Source organism: Anomaloglossus baeobatrachus, chromosome 2 (assembly GCF_048569485.1).
Source record: "Anomaloglossus baeobatrachus isolate aAnoBae1 chromosome 2, aAnoBae1.hap1, whole genome shotgun sequence".
Lineage (NCBI taxonomy): Eukaryota > Metazoa > Chordata > Amphibia > Anura > Aromobatidae > Anomaloglossus > Anomaloglossus baeobatrachus.
Genome location: NC_134354.1, coordinates 700768919 through 700790224, shown reverse-complemented (window position 1 = coordinate 700790224; position 21306 = coordinate 700768919). Strand labels below are relative to the sequence as shown.

The 21306-nt window shown below is 53.1% G+C and overlaps 1 protein-coding gene across 9 annotated transcripts in view; it reads right to left on the bottom strand.

The window, feature by feature from the left end:
• SETDB2 (SET domain bifurcated histone lysine methyltransferase 2) overlaps positions 1 to 21306 on the bottom strand; it is a 197698-nt gene that overhangs the window by 141310 nt on the left and 35082 nt on the right. The window lies entirely within an intron of this gene.

Sequence of the window (21306 nt, the reverse complement as noted above, 5' to 3'; positions counted from 1 at the left end):
AGATCTTTTATGATATGCTAATGAGGGACTAGTCGCAAAGGCATTAGTTCCCCTGACTAGGGGTGTGCCAACATGCTATTCAATGCACATTGCCCAGCGTCGTCAGCGGTGACTCGTGCACCTGTGTCCGTTGTCCTCGCATCAGGACGCTGGGTGTAGGCTAAGTGCGCATGATCAGAAATCGCAGCACTTCCGGTCTTGCGCACTATGAAGCTGGGTGTATACGTCTCAGCTTCAGAGAGGTCTAGTGCGCATGATCGGAAGTGCCGGGACTTTTGATCATGCGCACTGAGCCTAAACCCGGAGTTCTGAAGCGGTGACAATGGACACAGGTACGTGTGTCACCACTGGTGATGCTGTGCAATGGGTGTGCTAACATGCTAAGAGGTCAGACTAGTCGGGGAAAACTAACACCCTTGCAACTAGTCCCTGTGCTCATTGTAATATCATAAAGGATCTTTAGAAATACTTTTTCTAAAGAATCTCTTTATCTATGCTACTAGATGCTGGGACAATTAGGCAGGGATTAGCAATATGCACCCAGAACTGCTCGTGGTTCTGGGTGCATATTGCACCTGACAGGTTCCCTTTAAACATTAAAGAATGTGGGAATAACCTTTTAAAAGGGTTATGGTAAGTTATACTCTATATGGCATAGGGGATAAACATTCTGATAGCTGGGGTTCGACCGCTGGGAAATCCATTGATTGCGAGAAGCGGGGCTCTGAAAGGCTGAAACGTTCTCGAGAGAGGTGGGGATCCCCATAGTTGGACGCGAGCGATTGGGAAGTTATGCCCAATTCTATTGATAAGGGATAACGTTTAAATCTGCAACAACCCTCTTAAGTCATGTACTGTCGCAAAAGACACTGTAGTGTGTGCCTTATAACATTTAGCGTCCTAATTTTAGCCCTGATCAGAATACAATTTCAAATATATTAATTTTAAGAGTGATAGAAATTTTAACAGAATTAGAAGTGCCTTGCCATTGTATGTTTCTATCCTATATTAGTGCAGGATATTCCTATATGATTAGCGCTCAGAACATTCAGCAGTCACAAAGACATTAGCAAACAAGTAAACTCCGGCACACTACCCCAAAAGAAATTGTTCAGGCAACTTATTTAGATTCAAAAAGGGGTTCTTTATTACAAGAAAGTCCAAAACAGATGTCCAAATTAAAACGGTTCGACCTATACGGTCTTCATCAAGGACTATCTGTGCACAGCAGGGAATGGTGGGTCAAAAGTCAAAGATGCAAGGCGGTAGTCCCCAAACGGGACTAATATCCACAGTGTGTGGTACTGTGTAAAAGGACCTGTATATCAGATGATATCAATGATGTCAGGCTGGTGGTCTGGAGGAAGACATCCGCATACATGGTAGGGGTATAAGTCAGTGTGTGCAGGGATGCAATGCAGGGTAAGGTCCAAGAAGATCTAATGTGATAGATAAGTACCCTTACTTTTGACTTTATCACATTAGATCTTCTTGGACCTTACCCTGCATTGCATCCCTGCACACACGGAGTTTACCTGTTTGCTATTTTCCTCCTTTTTCTCCTGAGCACCTACAAGGTGAAGCAGGTTCCTAATTTTGTTTTTTGCCACAAAGACATTCACATCCCCCAACTTCTATTGGACAGTTTTGTAGTCATACTCTGATCTAGGTAAAGGTAATTGTGAAGAAAGGAGGATGGGGTGAGCTGTGACATTGATCTAATATGAATGGTGGATCCTGTGTTATCAGCAGGGCTGTGGAGTCTGAGTCGGAGTCAAAGCTCATTTTGGTGGAGTCGGTATAAAATGCACCTACTCCGACTCCTAAAATATATAATAAATTGGGTACAGTAGTGCAATGCAGAATGTGCTGAATATTTTTTCATAGGAATTTGGGAAAGTTATGAAATGTCCTATAAATGTATATTCTATTCCTGATCTAAGGCTGCATTCACACACAGCGTTTTTGCTGCGTTTTTTGAGGATACGTTTGTCAGCTGCAAAATCAGATCAGCTTTTTAAAAAACCGCATCCCCTGAAAGGTTTTTGAGCTCATAAATAATGCTTTCAATAGCAAAAGCAGATTAGAAAAACGCCACAAACTGACTGCTCATTCTTTGTGAGGATCCTCACAAAACACTGTGTCTGAATGTCCTATCTTGAAACCTATTGCCTTTTTGTTGGGATGCCAGAGTCACTGCATTTCACTGAATTATTTTGCCATCAATGTTCGATATGTTTGTAACAAGAAAGAAATTGTTAGCAAGTCACTGGCAGTAAGAGATACTAAAGCTCATCAATTCAGCCAGTTTCTCCAGGCCTTAGGGGAAAAAGTTCTGCAAGATTAGAAACTCAAAAAAAACCCCAGGTTCTTGCTATTGTAGCGGACAATGCTTCAAACAGAAGTACAATTAAACTGATGAATAAGAATAATGAACAACAGCTAGAAGAAAATTTAGGATTCAGTATGTGTGAGATGCCACAGTGCTGTTCATGTAACTGAGGAACAAACAGATATTACAACAGAAGAACAGCAAAATGATACTTTAGGATTAGATGATCTTGTTGAAGCCGCTTCAAAACACTTTCATATTCATCACACGCGCTGTGTTGTGCACACGCTGCAGCTGGCAATAAGATAGTCTGCAAGAGGGACCCCGGTTTCACACATCCGGCTTTTCGCTAGTTTGGCAGATGCGGCGCACTCCAGTACAGTGTATACAGTACAGTGGCAGCGTGACAAACGCCGGTCACATGCTGTCATGTGAACGGAGCATGTGACCCGGAAGTTGCGGTGCTGCCACTGTACTGTATCGTACTGTACTGGCGTGCGCCGCATCCGCCAAACCGGTGAAAAGCCGGATGTGTCAAAATGGGCGGACATGCTGGAAATCTAATTGGATAAGTGAGGAAGTTGATTATTGCCGCCAGAACCCCTAAAATTGATTCCATCTTGAAGAGACGTGCTGGGAAAGGGGCAATTGTTGATCAAGCCACTCAGTGAGGCAGCACTTATTTAATGACTGAGCGATTGCTTGAACTAAAATCGTTTCTTATAGATATGGTGAACCCTCAAGTAACCTTAAATGAAGGTCAATGGACACAGGTGGCTGAATTGAAAGAAGTGCTTAATCACCCATTTACCGTGACTAAAAAATTACAAGCTGAGGATTTAACTCCTGGCATTTTCATAAGGGAGTGGAAGAACTTGCTATTCTGCCTGTGCCAAAGAGGAGGTTTAATCGCAGATGGCATTTCTGCTTCAATGAAACGGAGAGAGACACAACTATTGGAAAGAAGGGAATTTTGTTTACTTACCGTAAATTCCTTTTCTTCTAGCTCCAATTGGGAGACCCAGACAATTGGGTGTATAGCTACTGCCTCCGGAGGCCACACAAAGTATTACACTTAAAAGTGTAAGGCCCCTCCCCTTCTGGCTATACACCCTCCCGTGGGATCACGGGCTCCTCAGTTTTAGTGCAAAAGCAAGAAGGAGGAAAGCCAATAACAGGTTTAAAGACAAATTCAATCCGAAGAAACATCGGAGAACTGAAACCATTCAACATGAACAACATGTGTACTCGAAAAAAACAAAAATCCCTAAGAAAACAGGGCGGGTGCTGGGTCTCCCAATTGGAGCTAGAAGAAAAGGAATTTACGGTAAGTAAACAAAATTCCCTTCTTCTTTGTCGCTCCTAATTGGGAGACCCAGACAATTGGGACGTCCAAAAGCAGTCCCTGGGTGGGTAAAAGAATACCTCGTGATAGGGCCGTCAAACAGCCCTGTCCTACAGGTGGGCAACCGCCGCCTGAAGGACTTGTCTACCTAGGCTGGCGTCCGCCGAAGCGTAGGTATGCACCTGATAATGCTTGGTAAAGGTGTGCAGACTCGACCAGGTAGCCGCCTGGCACACCTGCTGAGCCGTAGCCTGGTGCCGTAATGCCCAGGACGCACCCACGGCTCTGGTAGAATGGGCCTTCAGCCCTGAAGGAACCGGAAGCCCCGCAGAACGGTAGGTTTCAAGAATTGGTTCCTTGATCCACCGAGCCAGGGTGGATTTGGAAGCTTGCGACCCTTTACGCTGACCAGCGACAAGGACAAAGAGTGCATCCGAGCGGCGTAAGGGCGCCGTGCGGGAAATGTAGATCCTGAGTGCTCTGACCAGATCCAACAAATGCAAACCTTTCTCAAATTGATGAACTGGATGAGGACACAAGGAAGGTAATGTGACATCCTGATTGAGATGAAAGGGGGATACCACCTTAGGGAGAAACTCAGGAACCGGACGTAGAACCACCTTGTCCTGGTGAAACACCAGGAAGGGAGATTTGCATGAGAGCGCCGCTAGCTCGGACACTCTCCGAAGAGACGTGACCGCTACTAGAAAAGCCACTTTCTGTGAAAGACGAGAAAGGGAAACATCCTTCATAGGCTCGAAAGGCGGCTTCTGGAGAGCAATTAGAACCTTGTTCAGATCCCAGGGCTCTAACGGCCGCTTGTAAGGAGGGACGATATGACCAACTCCTTGCAGGAACGTGCGCACCTGAGTAAGACGTGCTAGGCGTTTCTGAAAAAATACAGATAGCGCCGAGACTTGTCCTTTAAGGGAGCTGAGCGACAAACCTTTTTCCAACCCGGATTGCAGAAAGGAAAGAAAAGTAGGCAATGCAAAAGGCCAGGGAGGAACTCCCTGAGCCACGCACCAAGATAAGAATATCTTCCACGTCCTGTGGTAGATCTTGGCGGAGGATGGTTTTCTAGCCTGTCTCATGGTGGTAATAACCTTTCGAGATAATCCTGAAGACGCTAGGATCCAGGACTCAATGGCCACACAGTCAGGTTCAGGGCCGCAGAATTCAGGTGGAAAAACGGCCCTTGAGATAGCAAGTCTGGTCGTTCTGGTAGTGCCCATGGTTGGCCTACCGTGAGGTGCCACAGATCTGGGTACCACGATCTCCTCGGCCAGTCTGGAGCGACGAGGATGGCGCGACGGCAGTCGGCCCTGATCTTGCGCAGCAATCTGGGTAACAATGCCAGAGGTGGGAACACATAAGGTAGCCGGAATTGCGACCAATCTTGAACTAAGGCGTCTGCCGCCAGAGCTCGGTGATCGTGAGACCGTGCCATGAAAGCCGGGACCTTGTTGTTGTACCGTGACGCCATCAGGTCGACGTCCGGCATCCCCCAGCGGCGACAGATCTCCTGAAACACGTCCGGGTGAAGGGACCATTCCCCTGCGTCCATACCCTGGCGACTGAGGAAGTCTGCTTCCCAGTTTTCAACGCCTGGGATGTGAACTGCGGATATGGTGGAAGCCGTGTCTTCCACCCACGTTAGAATCCGTCGGACTTCCTGGAAGGCTTGCCGACTGCGTGTGCCACCCTGGTGGTTGATGTATGCTACCGCTGTGGAGTTGTCCGACTGAATTCGGATCTCCTTGCCTTCCAGCCACTGCTGGAAGGCTTGTAGGGCAAGATACACTGCTCTGATTTCTAGAACATTGATCTGAAGGGTGGACTCTTGCTGAGTCCACGTACCCTGAGCCCTGTGGTGGAGAAAAACCGCTCCCCACCCTGACAGGCTCACGTCCGTCGTGACCACCGCCCAGGATGGGGGTAGGAAGGACTTTCCCTTTGACAATGAGGTGGGAAGAAGCCACCACTGAAGAGATTCCTTGGCCGCCTGAGAAAGGGAGACGTTCCTGTCGAGGGACGTCGACTTCCCGTCCCATTGGCGGAGAATGTCCCATTGTAGTGGACGCAGATGAAACTGCGCGAAAGGGACTGCCTCCATTGCTGCTACCATCTTCCCTAGGAAGTGCATGAGGCGTCTCAAGGGGTGTGACTGGCCTTGAAGGAGAGATTGCACCCCTGTCTGTAGTGAACGCTGTTTGTCCAGCGGAAGCATCACTATCGCTGAGAGAGTATGAAACTCCATGCCAAGGTATGTTATCGATTGGGTCGGGGTGAGATTTGACTTTGAAAAGTTGATGATCCACCCGAAACTCTGGAGAGTCTCCAGCGCAACGTTCAGGCTGTTTTGGCATGCCTCTTGAGAGGGTGCCTTGACAAGTAGATCGTCCAAGTAAGGGATCACAGAGTGACCCTGAGAGTGCAGGACTGCTACTACTGCTGCCATGACCTTGGTGAAGACCCTTGGGGCTGTCGCCAAACCGAAAGGCAGGGCTACGAACTGAAGGTGTTCGTCTCCTATAACGAAGCGTAGAAAACGCTGGTGCTCTGGAGCAATCGGCACGTGGAGATAAGCATCTTTGATGTCTATTGATGCTAGGAAATCTCCTTGAGACATTGAGGCGATGACGGAACGGAGGGATTCCATCCGGAACCGCCTGGTTTTCACATGCTTGTTGAGCAGTTTTAGGTCCAGAACAGGACAGAAAGACCCGTCCTTTTTTGGCACCACAAACAAATTGGAGTAAAAACCGTGACCTTGTTCCAGAAGAGGAACGGGGGTCACCACTCCTTCCGCTTTTAGAGTGGACACCGCTAGCCGCAGAGCATCGGCTCGGTCGGGAGGTGGAGAAGTTCTGAAGAAGCGAGTTGGAGGACGAGTGCTGAACTCTATCCTGTACCCGTGAGACAGAATGTCTCTCACCCAACGGTCTGTGACCTGTGGCAGCCAAATGTCGCCAAAGCGGGAGAGCCTGCCACCGACCGAGGATGCGGAGAGAGGAGGCCGAAAGTCATGAGGAAGCCGCATTGGTAGCGGGTCTTCCGGCTGTCTTTTTTGGGCGTGACTGAGTTCGCCAAGAATCTGAGCTCCTCTGATCCTTTTGAGTCCTTTTGGACGAGGAGAATTGGGACCTGCCTGAGCCTCGAAAGGACCGAAACCCCGACTGTCCTCTCCTCTGTTGGGGTTTATTTTGTCTGGGCTGAGGTAAAGATGAATCTTTACCCTTGGAGTGTTTAATGATTTCATCTAAGCGCTCCCCAAACAGTCGGTCACGAGAAAATGGCAAACTGGTTAAACACTTTTTGGAAGCAGAATCTGCCTTCCATTCTCTTAACCACAAGGCTCTGCGTAAAACTACGGAGATGGCGGACGCCACTGCCGTACGGCTCGTAGAGTCTAGGACAGCATTAATCGCGTAAGACGCAAATGCAGACATTTGAGAGGTTAAGGGTGCCACCTGCGGAGCAGATGTACGTGTGACCGTGTCAATCTGTGTAAGACCAGCTGAAATAGCTTGGAGTGCCCATACGGCTGCGAATGCTGGAGCAAACGACGCGCCGATAGCTTCATAGATGGATTTCAACCAGAGCTCCATCTGCCTGTCAGTGGCATCTTTAAGTGCCGCCCCATCTTCCACTGCAACTAAGGATCTAGCTGCAAGCCTGGAGATTGGAGGATCCACCTTGGGACACTGGGTCCAGCTCTTGACCACGTCTGGGGGAAAAGGATAACGTGTATCCTTAAGCCGCTTGGAAAAACGCTTATCCGGATAAGCGTGGTGTTTCTGGATTGCCTCTCTAAAGTCAGAGTGGTCCAGAAAAGTACTTAATTTACGCTTGGGATACCTGAAATGGAATTTCTCCTGCTGTGAAGCTGTCTCCTCCACAGGAGGAGCAGGGGGAGAAATGTCCAACATTTTATTGATGGACGCTATAAGATCATTCACTATGGCGTCACCATCTGGTGTATCCAAATTGAGAGCGGTCTCAGGATCAGAATCCTGATCAGCTATCTCCGCCTCATCATACAGAGAGTCCTGCTGGGACCCTGACCAGTGTGACGAAGTCGAGGGCCGCTCATAGCGAGCCCGTTTAGGCTGTCTGGGACTGTCGTCCGTGTCAGAGCCATCACCCTGGGATGCAAGAGACACCCCCGGATCCCGGAGCTGTTCCGACTGAGGGGGACCAGGGAGCAATGAGTTAACAGTGTCCATGGCCTGAGGTCCTGGTCTAGACTGCAATGTTTCAAGAATTTTAGTCATAGTCACAGACAATCTGTCAGCAAAGACTGCAAACTCCGTCCCTGTCACCTGGACAGTATCTACAGGAGGTACTGCCTGGGTCACCTCCAGCAGAGGCCCCGGCCGAGCAAGTGCCACAGGGGCCGAGCACTGCACACAGTGGGGGTCAATGGAACCTGCCGGTAGAACAGCCCCACCAGCGGTACAAGCAGCATAGAAAGCCTGTGCCTTGGCACCTTTGCTTTTTGCGGTCGACATGCTGTTGTGTCCTCTGAGAAATCTAGGAGGGTATATAGCAAAGGATCCCTAGCGACCGTACAGTGCAATGTAAAGCTACAAGCATAAAATACAATATACACTTCGGCACCAGTGGGGGTCAGCCCTTGAGGGCAGCTTACCGCCCGCTGAAAGCGGGTGTGTGGGCACCAGAATCCCGTGTCTGGGTCTCCCAGTCTCCTCTCTCCAGCTCAGACTGCACACAGGAATGGCTGCCGGCGTCCTGTGAAGAGAGGTGGATCGTGGGCGTGCCTCAAACAAAGTGCGGGAAACTGGCGTCCCACTGTGCCCAGTGTGAGGGCTGGAGTATGCAAAGCAGACTCCAGCCCTCTGCGCTGACGTTCTGTACAGCGTCCCGCCCTTCCCCTGACTGGCAGGCCTGGGGGCGGGAACGAAACGAAACTAGGCCGCAGAAAGCCGGGGACTCGAGTAACAAGCGCGGCCGTGATATATGCACGGCCAGCGCGGAAGTCCCCGGCGCACCACAAGTCCCAGCCGCGCCGCAGCGAAAAAACTGACAACAGCGGCCGCGCGGCAGTTTCAAATACATGTCCCCTCTCAGCAAAGCTGTAGATAGGAATGGCACCAGCGCGCAGCGCTGTTGTCCCCGGCGCACTAACACACCCAGCAATGCTGCAGTGTGCGCGCGGACTGTACGGGGACACAGAGTACCTTGGCGTAGCAGGGCCCTGTCCCTGACGATACTCCGCTCCATATCCAGCAGATTCCCAGGGGCTGTGGACGGAGCACGGTCTCTGTGCCTGGAGACCGGTAAATCCCACTTCACCCAGAGCCCTAAGGGGGATGGGGAAGGATGCAGCATGTGGGCTCCAGCCTCTGTACCCGCAATGGGTACCTCAACCTTAACAAACACCGCCGACAAAAGTGGGGTGAGAAGGGAGCATGCTGGGGGCCCCATATGGGCCCTCTTTTCTTCCATCCGACATAGTCAGCAGCTGCTGCTGACTAAACAGTGGAGCTATGCGTGTATGTGTGCCTCCTTCGCACAAAGCATGAAAACTGAGGAGCCCGTGATCCCACGGGAGGGTGTATAGCCAGAAGGGGAGGGGCCTTACACTTTTAAGTGTAATACTTTGTGTGGCCTCCGGAGGCAGTAGCTATACACCCAATTGTCTGGGTCTCCCAATTAGGAGCGACAAAGAAATAAAATTCTTCTGGCAGCTCTTTATGTGGACCCAAGTCATCGTATACTGCTTGATGATCAACAGCTTACTAAAGGAAAAGAAGCTCTGACTGAGGTAGCAGTTAGGATGAGCGGCTACAGGACTGCCAGGCGGAGGAGGACTTGGGGCCTGACAGTGCTACTGCTGCCATATCTTCATCCTCATCAGATGAGGAGTTTAACTTTGACAAGTATTTGGATGACATGGAGCAGGCAAAGCGTTGCCGCAAGGAAAAAGATTTCACTCTGTCTCCTATAGCAGCAGATTGACTATATTTCAGCAAAATTTTTCACTTGCTCTCAAATAGAAAAATTCAACCGTTCATCAAAACTGACATGTGCATGAGGCAATTCCTTTATACCAGGAAATTGTTAGAGATATTGCCCATGTGGTTACGGCTTTGCCTCCAACACAAATTACTGTAGAGAGGTTGTTCTCTAGCCTTAAAATTATTAGGTCAGATTTGAGGTCATCTGTGAAGGAGGCTCTGATGGAAGCAATTCTATTTCTTACAAGAAATTCATAGACTGCACAAATGTTATTTACTATGTTTTTGTTGAAAACGGTTTTATGCCACTTACATAGTGTATTATATAGTGTTATATATAACACTATGTAATAAATTTTATATAAAACACTATGTAATACACTATATAACTGGCAAAAAACAGCTTTCAACAAAAACATACTAAATAATAACATTTAGTATAATGCTTATATTTAAGTGAAAAATGTATTGTAGTACAATGTGAACATCAGACATTTAATAATTTTTATGATACAACAATCAAGATATTTGGATAGAACATAAAATATATTTATTGGAATACAACTTTAGAACACAAAAAACTAATAAATTGTAAATATGTAATACAATATGTAAATAGTAGGATTTTTGTGTACTCACCGTAAAATCTCTTTCTCTTAGTCTTCATTGGGGGACACAGGACCATGGGTTATGCTGCTGTCACTAGGAGGCTGACACTAAGTAAACAGAAAAAGTTAGCTCCTCCCCAGCAGTATAACCCCTGAGCCGGAGGCGGGCTCAATCAGTTTAGTGCACAAGCAGTAGGAGGAGAGCCAAACAATCCTGGATAAAAACAAGGTAAAAAACTATGACGAACAGTCGTGTGACCAGTGACCTGGGAATGTGGGCACTGGGGAAACAGGCATGTCATATATAACGAAAAACACAAGCAGGGTGGGTGCTGTGTCCCCCAATGAAGACTAAGAGAAAGAGATTTTACGGTGAGTACACAAAAATCCTACTTTCTCTGTCGTTTCATTGGGGGACACAGGACCATGGGACGTCCAAAAGCAGTCCCTGGGTGGGAAGAAAACCATCACCGGAGATAGGAAGGAAGTCGCTTCCCCTTGCCGGGCTGACCCGGACCTACAAGCGCCTACGTTGTTACAGGTGTGCCACTGCCACCCGCAAACCTTGCACCAAGACTGGCCTCTGCCGAAGCTTGAGTGAGAACCTGTTAGAAACTAGCAAAGGTACGCCGACTAGATCGGGTGGTGGACCAGAGGACCTGGTTGACCGACGTCCGGAGCCCAATCGTGCAAGGGTGCCCCTTGCTCGGTAGACCGCGGCGGAAGTCCGACCTTCATGCGATAGTCTTCACATATGGAGGAAAGGATCCATGTGATATTCAGGCCCTTTGCGCCGGCCTATGCTTCTTGGGAAAGGGCGGAAGGATGGACTGACAGTCGGTGTAACCGACAAAAAAATGGTGTCCTGCCGACACGAAAGACTGAGGGCTCGTACCAGCCCTAGAACGAACTATGCCTCTTTCAGGCTGAGAGGGGAGCCTAGAACCGACAAAAACGAAACCTAAAGACCTCTTCTGGAAGGAAAGCCGAGGTGTCTCGGACAGAAACGAAGGGTTCTGGCTGGAACCCCCCCCTTATCCTGCTGGCGGAGCGGAAAAAGGGGGAGAAAAGACTACGAGAGGGCTGTCCGCCCTGATGCCGTTGATAACAAACAGATGGCCACAAGGAACCCACCTATCAAAACAGGTGGGAGCAGGGAAAAAAGGGGTACCTTGAGCAAACTCATCACTGGATTATGGTCCCACTTTTCTAGTGAACGATGAAAAACGCCGAGCCAGATGGACGTTTCTCTGAGCGAAGGCCCTGATTGACGGAAAGTGAAAAGTCTCTGAAGATGCGGTCCTCACACCACCGGGGGAGCTCTTTCCACGTGGAAATAAATCTTCGAGGGAACTGGATTCCATGCCCTCCTCAATGTCTGCCATCATCTTGTTCACAGACCTGACCGAGCCAGCACCCGGGATCCACTGGTGAGGCCATGGAACCTGGGACTCCTGAGTCCTGGTAGACTAGAGGGGCCCCGACACGGAAGAATCTGGCGGTCTGGAAGGAGCCACGGGGCATCTGCGAGGAGATGAGTAAGTTATGCGAAACTATGCTCGCCTGGGCCACTCCCGAGCTATCGCCTGCCTAGGTCCTTCTTGAGAACCCTCGAGAACATGGAACGCAGCGGGAAGATGCACGAGAGCCTGAACAAGCAACACGACCGGGCTTGGGCGTCGTCCTCTAGTCCAGAGCAGGTGGCGTACTCGACGCACCATGGACTTGAGAGTTGGATCGGAAGGCCAAAAAGTCACGACTGTAGGTCTTCCTTCGCCAGAGATCTGGCTGTTGATATCCCTGTTGGAGTCCTTTACCTACGCGAGAGCTATCGTACCGCGGAAATCGGCCGCCCAAACGTCCACGCTCGGGATGTGCTGCCGAGATTGGCGAATGAAAGAGCCCGTCCCAGAGCAAGAACCTCTTGGCCTCTTCACTTGCCATGAAGCTCTTTGCGTCTTCCTGGTGGAAGATGCGCATCACTGCTGTGGCATGGTCCGACTGGAACCTGACTGGACAATACAACCCAGAGAAGAAATTGTAACCGGGCTAACCGAATGGCTCCGAGTCCGGAATGCTGAAGGGGAGACGACACTCCAGGGGTGTCCCTCGGGACCGTGCCGAGGAATGGTGTGGTAGCATACTCTAGTACGGGAGACTGGTGACGGTTGATAACAAGCTCCAGAGGAGGAAAGGGAATCTTCCCAGGGATGATTGGGAAGATTGGTCATCTAGGAGGAAATTGGCCGGTCACCCTCGAAGACGGAGCCTTCCTGTCCCCGCTCTTCAGTGTGTTCCGTTGGAGAGTCCGGGATGAAATCTGGTATGTGCACCATCGCTAACACCGCCACAGGCTGTCGAGGACTCGCATAGCAAAAAACCGAAGGGAAAAAACGAGAGCGGGAGGCAAAGAGCCGCAGGACCCTATGCCAGGAGGGAAACTGCTCCTGCGTGAGGAGTAGCAACCCTTGAACGGCTCGAATACCGTGCCTGAGGAGTGATGGACCGGGCCGGGTCTGGGAGGACTCCTTCCTGTAGCTCAGCTACCCTAGTAGCGAAAAGTGATGATGATGGTCTAAACCTCAAGGCGAGGGTACTTGAAGGGAGACTCTGGGTCTCCCGGTCGTTCCTGGGCAGAGAGAGCCTGGGAATGCGTAGGGATCGTGATCCCTGCAAGCACTCTTAGAAAGCTGGGACGGTCCGCAGCCACGCAAAGCGGAGATGGCTGTTGTAGGGATAAAGGTTTCCTGACGAACCTAACGTGAGGGAACGAGTCCTGGTGCATCAGAGCCGATGCCGGGAAAAGGATGTACCCTTCCCTTACGTAGCCAGTCTACCCTGACGTAGCCTGGGGGATAAACTGGACTCGCCTATCTCCGAAAGGGCGATCCCGAGAGCCGGAAAGGAAGTCAGCGACTTCCTAGACGTCGAATCTGCGTTCCTGATCCCGAGTCAGAGCTCTCGACGGGTAGGTACCCTGATGTTAGAGGCTCAGGCCGTGTAGCGGGGAGACACCAGATTTTGTAAAGAGAGGGTACTCACAGAAGCTGATAACCAGTCCTGGATCGGCATAGGTGGAGCGCGGACCTCTGCGTAGAGTGACCGTGGAGGCCCTGCGGAGCGTCCGATAGGGACGAGAAGCCAGGAGGAACCCAGGCGGGTGAAGTACAGGGTAGCGTGCCCCTTCATCACGGAGCCCTCTACGAGAAGGGGTAAGACAATATAAGGGACTTACCGCTGGTAAAAATTGTGTCCGAGGAATATCCGTGCTCACGCAGTCACACGGCGAACTGGATGTCCACTGAAAACCCGCAGGGGCCCGCACCTTCCTGTCTGCAAGGTGCCATGCCCCCTCTCTCCAGAGCCCTCTGGGGGAATGATAATGACAATAACACGACTTACCGCAGGTAAACGCCGTGTCTGGTTGTTGTCTGTGATCACTCAGCGACTCCAGTGTGGCCTGCCCATTCTCACCGAGACCCCTTTTTGTAGAAGGGAATAAAGACGATGACTAGACTTACCGCTGGTAAACTTCGTGTATGGCAGTTGACTGTGAGCACGCGGTAACTCAGCAAGCTCTGGATGTCGTCTGAGCAGGGTCCGCTCCAAATGACTTAAGGGGGACCTGCGTGCATGGAGATAAGGGGGCTGTCCGTAGCCTTACGGCCTGACTCACCAATTCCAGCAGGCCTTTAGACATGCGCCAAAACATCCAGGTCCTGCTCGGAGTCCAGCAGAGGTGGAAAGCCTGGGCCATCACCCGAGAGGTCGGAAGACTGCCGGAGAAAAAGCAGTCTGGACCTGGGGAATAAGGTGGAAAACAGGGGGGCCACAAAAGACGAGACCTGTCGGGTCCGCTTCTAGCATAGGAAAGGTCCCTGGTACAAGACTCACCTCCCCAAGGGGATTGCGCTAGACCTATGGAAGGTATAACCGAGTATTGGCCGGGGACGCAGCGCATGCGCGCGAAGCCGAGGGCCGGCGGCGAGGGGATCTATGACCTGAGACAGGGCATTAACCCGCCGGAGGGGACTAAACTAAAAACTCGAGCTGGGAGCGCGATATAAAAAAAGGTGAAGCAAAACAAGTGCCCGAAAGTACTGTAGGAGTTAAGGTGCAAAAAACTCATGTATGTAAAATTTTTAATAAAAATCGACCTAAAATAAAAAATATCCACTAAGAAAAGTGTGTTTTAGTCTCTCCCCCGGAAAAATAAGGTGACGCTGAGGCCTCAGTAAACCCAGACTAGTAGTCTGGAATAAATTCCCATTCTCCTTTTTTTTTTTTTTTTTTTTCTTTCTCTCTTTATTTAAAATGGACGCTGTGAGCGGGAAAAAAAAATATCCCCCACCCCCCAAGTGATGCCTGGAGCACGGCCGAGGGCGGGAACGGAGAGGCCGGCGTCCAATAGCGCCGTGCGGGAGGCGGGCCTGGGGACGCCGAGGACAGGGCCGAAGCCGGGGACTAAATTTTGGAGGTGCCGGGGCGGACAGAGGCCGCGCCGGCGGACCCGGCCGCAGCGGCGGCGGAGAGGATCCTCGGCGCGCTGTGCGGGATGCGGCCTGGGCACGCCGAGGACGGGGCCCAAGCAGAGGCACCGTCGCGGGCAGAGGCCGCGCCGGCGGATCCGGCCGCAGGCGGCGGCGGGGAGGATCCTCGGCGCGCCGTGCGGGATGCGGCCTGGGCACGCCGAGGACGGGGCCCAAGCAGAGGGACCGTCGCGGGCAGAGGCCGCGCCGGCGGACCCGACCGCAGGCGGCGGCGGAGAGGATCCTCGGCGCGCCGTGCGGGATGCGGCCTGGGCAAGCCGAGGACGGGGCCTGGGGGACCGAGGACAGTGGCCGAGCGGAGGTGCCATTGCGGACAGATGCAGCGCCGGCGGAGCCAACCTCAGGAGGCGCTGTAAAAGGTACAGGGGCAGCGCCGGCGGACCCGGCCGCAAGCGGCGGCGGCGCAGCAGCGATGCGGGGCCGCCCGACCTCGGAGCCGGCAGGGAGCTCCACGGACGCAGCGGGGGAGTCCGGCGAGTAGGCCCAGACCGGGGCCTCAATTTCTGCAGCCGTCCGAGGGGGGGGGAAGGTAGGGGTCCTACCTGATCCGCGGCGCGCTGTCCAGTGTGCAGGCTGAGACTCTGCACATGCTCCTGTGTGCTCCGCTCAGCGAAGGAATGGCTGCGGGCACCTGGAAGCAGGCTGAAGAAGGCAGGGAGTTGGACGCCATTGGGGTGGAAGCCCCTAAATGTAGCAGCGTTGCGGGCCCCATCCAAAAACTCCAGATGCGCTGCGGAGGTCCAGTCCCTGCTGTATGCCCCTTGCGACCCTTTGGGGTGGTACCGCAGGGTGAATAGGGGTGCCCAGAAAAATTCAGCCCCGCGTGCCAACCAGGGAGTGGTACCGTGGAATTGGACGGGGGAGAGGGCCCGACAACTCAAGCCTCTGCGACCTAGGGGAGCGGTACCCACACGGGCTGCGAGAGCTGAGGTAGAGAAAAGATACCTGCAGAAAAAGAAAATTACCACAGATGAGAGCGACGAGCGTCGCCGAGAAAAAATGAAAAAAATAACGCAAAAAATCAAGTGGCTGAAGGGGGCCCAGACGGCCCACATCAGCCTCCTACGACACTAAGCAAAAAACTGATTGAGCCCGCCTCCGGCTCAGGGGTTATACTGCTGGGGAGGAGCTAACTTTTTCTGTTTACTTAGTGTCAGCCTCCTAGTGACAGCAGCATAACCCATGGTCCTGTGTCCCCCAATGAAACGACAGAGAAATATATATATTATATATACACACACACATACACGATATATACGGTATGTAATCTACTGTATATTACATCTTGTAGAACATATTCACAATTTATTACAGTTTTTTGTGTTCTGAAGTTGTATTCCAGTAAATATATTTTATGTTCTATCCAAATATCTTGATTATTGTATCATAAAAAAAAATTAAATGTCTGATGTTCACATACACGTTCATGTACTACAATAAATTTTTCACTTAACTATAAGCAATATACCGTATTTTTCGCTTTATAAGACGCACTTTTGTTCCCCCAAATTTTGGGGGAAAGTAGGGGGTGCGTCTTATAAACCGAATATACAGATTATATACTGCAGGGTCCAGGGGAGGTGGAGGCCGCTATGGAGCTGTGCTGGGGGGGCTGGGGGGGCTGGTAGAGGCTTGTGAAGCTGCGGGCGGCAGCCTTTGATCTCCTGCACCCGCTCATATAATATGCACAGCCGCTGTCCACCACCATGGTGCTGAAACTGCACCGCGGCGATGGGCTGGGGGAGCTGCGCATATTATCTGCCTGTGCTTGCCTTTGATCGCACATGCCCCCTCCCCCTGTGTTAGCTTTGGCCCCCATGCTGCTGCCCATAGTAAAATAATAAACTCTTTACTCACCTCCTCCAGCGTGTCTGCCCGGTCTCCCTCCTGCTGCTGTGATCTTGCACGCAGAGATATCTCTCTGCTGTCCAGATCACATGACTGGCACTAGAACCAGGAAGTAGGAAGTGCAGGAGACACAGGAGGAGCTCAACCCCGAGGAGGGTGACACCAGACAGGACACTGCTGCAGAAGGTAAGGAGTTTATTTTACTAAAAGCAGCAACATGTGGGCGATATCTAACAGTGGGCCTGTGTGCCTGCAAACAGTGGGCCTGTGTGCCTGCAAACAGTGGGCCTGTCGCCTGCAAACAGTGGGCCTGTGTGCCTGCAAACAGTGGGCCTGTGTGCCTGCAAACAGTGGGCCTGTGTGCCTGCAAACAGTGGGCCTGTGTGCCTGCAAACAGTGGGCCTGTGTGCCTGCAAACAGTGGGCCTGTGTGCCTGCAAACAGTGGGCCTGTGTGCCTGCAAACAGTGGGCCTGTGTGCCTGCAAACAGTGGGCCTGTGTGCCTGCAAACAGTGGGCCTGTGTGCCTGCAAACAGTGGGCCTGTGTGCCTGCAAACAGTGGGCCTGTGTGCCTGCAAACAGTGGGCCTGTGTGCCTGCAAACAGTGGGCCTGTGTGCCTGCAAACAGTGGGCCTGTGGGCCTGGCCACAGTGGGCCTGGCCACAGTGGGCCTGGCCACAGTGGGCCTGTGGGCCTGCAAACAGTGGGCCTGTGGGCCTGCAAACAGTGGGCCTGTGGGCCTGCAAACAGTGGGCCTGTGGGTCTGCAAACAGTGGGCCTGTGGGCCTGCAAACAGTGGGCCTGTGGGCCTGGCCACAGTGGGCCTGGCCACAGTGGGCCTGTGGGCCTGGCCACAGTGGGCCTGGCCACAGTGGGCCTGTGGGCCTGGCCACAGTGGGCCTGTGGGCCTGGCCACAGTGGGCCTGTGGGCCTGGCCACAGTGGGCCTGGCCACAGTGGGCCTGGCCACAGTGGGCCTGTGGGCCTGGCCACAGTGGGCCTGGCCACAGTGGGCCTGTGGGCCTGGCCACAGTGGGCCTGTGGGCCTGGCCACAGTGGGCCTGGCCACAGTGGGCCTGTGGCCCTGGCCACAGTGGGCCTGTGGCCCTGGCCACAGTGGGCCTGTGGCCCTGGCCACAGTGGGCCTGTGGCTCTGGCCACTGTGGGCCTGGCCACAGTGGGCCTGGCCACAGTGGGCCGGCCACAGTGGGCCGGCCACAGTGGGCCTGTGTGCCTGCAAACAGTGGGCCTGTGTGCCTGCAAACAGTGGGCCTGTGTGCCTGCAAACAGTGGGCCTGTGTGCCTGCAAACAGTGGGCCTGTGTGCCTGCAAACAGTGGGCCTGTGTGCCTGCAAACAGTGGGCCTGTGTGCCTGCAAACAGTGGGCCTGTGTGCCTGCAAACAGTGGGCCTGTGTGCCTGCAAACAGTGGGCCTGTGTGCCTGCAAACAGTGGGCCTGTGTGCCTGCAAACAGTGGGCCTGTGTGCCTGCAAACAGTGGGCCTGTGTGCCTGCAAACAGTGGGCCTGTGTGCCTGCAAACAGTGGGCCTGTGTGCCTGCAAACAGTGGGCCTGTGTGCCTGCAAACAGTGGGCCTGTGTGCCTGCAAACAGTGGGCCTGTGTGCCTGCAAACAGTGGGCCTGTGTGCCTGCAAACAGTGGGCCTGTGGGCCTGCAAACAGTGGGCCTGTGGGCCTGCAAACAGTGGGCCTGTGGGCCTGCAAACAGTGGGCCTGTGGGCCTGCAAACAGTGGGCCTGTGGGCCTGCAAACAGTGGGCCTGTGGGCCTGCAAACAGTGGGCCTGTGGGCCTGCAAACAGTGGGCCTGTGGGCCTGCAAACAGTGGGCCTGTGGGCCTGCAAACAGTGGGCCTGTGGGCCTGCAAACAGTGGGCCTGTGGGCCTGCAAACAGTGGGCCTGTGGGCCTGCAAACAGTGGGCCTGTGGGCCTGCAAACAGTGGGCCTGTGGGCCTGCAAACAGTGGGCCTGTGGGCCTGCAAACAGTGGGCCTGTGGGCCTGCAAACAGTGGGCCTGTGGGCCTGCAAACAGTGGGCCTGTGGGCCTGCAAACAGTGGGCCTGTGTGCCTGCAAACAGTGGGCCTGTGTGCCTGCAAACAGTGGGCCTGTGTGCCTGCAAACAGTGGGCCTGTGTGCCTGCAAACAGTGGGCCTGTGTGCCTGCAAACAGTGGGCCTGTGTGCCTGCAAACAGTGGGCCTGTGTGCCTGCAAACAGTGGGCCTGTGTGCCTGCAAACAGTGGGCCTGTGTGCCTGCAAACAGTGGGACTGTGGTCCTGGCCACAGTGGGCCTGGCCACAGTGGGCCTGTGGCAATGGCCACAGTGGGCCTGGCCACAGTGGGCCTGTGGGCCTGGCCACAGTGGGCCTGTGGGCCTGGCCACAGTGGGCCTGGCCATAGTGGGCCTGTGGGCCTGGCCACAGTGGGCCTGGCCACAGTGGGCCTGTGGGCCTGCCACAGTGAGCCTGGCCACAGTGGGCCTGTGGGCCTGGCCACAGTGGGCCTGCCACAGTGGGCCTGTGGGCCTGCCACAGTGGGCCTGTGGGCCTGGCCACAGTGGGCCTGGCCACAGTGGGCCTGGCCACAGTGAGCCTGCCACAGTGGGCCTGGCCACAGTGGGCCTGCGGGCCTGGCTACAGTGGGCCTGTGGGCCTGCCACAGTGGGCCTGTGGGCCTGGCCACAGTGGGCCTGTGGGCCTGGCCACAGTGGGCCTGCCACAGTGGGCCTGTGGGCCTGGCCACAGTGGGCCTGGCCACAGTGGGCCTGTGGGCCTGGCTACAGTGGGCCTGGCCACAGTGGGCCTGTGGGCCTGGCCACAGTGGGCCTGGCCACAGTGGGCCTGTGGGCCTGGCCACAGTGGGCCTGGCCACAGTGGGCCTGTGGGCCTGGCCACAGTGGGCCTGGCCACAGTGGGCCTGTGGGCCTGGCCACAGTGGGCCTGTGGGCCTGGCCACAGTGGGCCTGTGGGCCTGGCCACAGTGGGCCTGCCACAGTGTGCCTGCCACAGTGTGCCTGCCACAGTGTGCCTGCCACAGTGTGCCTTACTGGGGGACGTGTTCAATATAAGGTGGCCATATCCAGATTAAGGTGGCTAATTTTAGGATGAGGGGGCTATGAGGGACATATACCCTATATTATTTGTTAGACACTGGCATTATAAGACGGACTCCATTTCTTAAAAAATTCTCTATTTCTTCACCAAATTTGGGGGTGCGTCTTATAAAGCGAAAAATACGGTATGTAGGAGTCGCAGTCGGTGCAAGGTAAATTGAAGAGTCGGAGTCGAAGGTTTGGCTTACCGACTGCACAGCCCTGGTTATCAGCGGTGTATACAGGAGTCCGTCATTTCATTCCTGTATGTAATAATAATGTTGCTGAACAGTTTTCCATAAGAAACAGGAAATATAAGTCTGGTGGGCAGAGTGAAAAAACGGATATTTGTGTACTCACCGTAAAATCGTTTTCTCTTAGCCATCATTGGGGGACACAGGACCATGGGTGTTATGCTACCTATCCATAGGAGGACACTAAGTAAATGCAAAAGCATAGCTCCTCCTCTGCAGTATACACGCCCTGGCCGGGCCAGGCAACCTCAGTTTTAGTACACAAGCAGTAGGAGAAAAAAACGGTAAAAAACTTCTCTATAGAGGAACATGAGAAAAGAGTCATAACCAAATAAGGTACTGAGAGAACCAAGGCCCAACAGGGTAACAGGGTGGGTGCTGTGTCCCCCAATGATGGCTAAGAGGAAACGATTTTATGGTGAGTACACAAAAATCCGTTTTTCTCTGACGCCTCATTGGGGGACACAGGATCATGGGACGTCCTAAAGCAGTCCATGGGTGGGAAACATAAAAGAAGACAACACAACCCAAGGACTAGGAACCAGTCCCAGACAGCCTGGAGCGCCTACTGAGAGAGGTGCTCTACTGCCGTTTGCAGAATTTTCCTACCCAGATTTGCCTCAGTTGAAACCTCGGTATGGACTCTGTAATGCTTTGAAAACGTATGTAGGCTAGACCAGGTCGCAGCCTTACACACCTGTTCCACTGAATCCTGATGCCGAATGGCCCACGAAGCGCCAACTGCTCGCGTGGAATGAGCCCGCAGCCCACTAGGAATGGGCTTGAGTTGCAAGCGGTAGACTTCCTGGATCGCAGAGCGAATCCAGCGAGCCAGAGTCGCCTTTGAAGCTGCCTGTACCTTCTTAGGCCCCTCAGGAATGACGAACAAAGAGTCCGTTTTCCTAAAGGGGGGCTGTCCTGGATATGTAATATCTGAGAGCTCTGACGAGGTCTAACGAATGCAGAGACCTTTTCACCCTATGAACCGGGCGTGGACAAAAGGAAGGCAGAACAATGTCCTCGTTCAAATGAAACGGGGTAAGAACATTTGAAAGGAAATCCGGAAGGGGGCGCAGAACCACCTTGTCCTGGTGAAAGATCAGAAAAGGCTCGCGGCAAGAGAGTGCTGCTAGCTCCGAAACCCGTCTGATGGACATAATTGCCACCAGGAATGTTACCTTCCAGGACAGAAGAGAAAGGGAGGATTCCTTGAGGGGTTCAAAGGGAGACCTCTGGAGACCGTCCAGAACGAGGTTGAGGTCCCATGGTTCCAGCGGCCG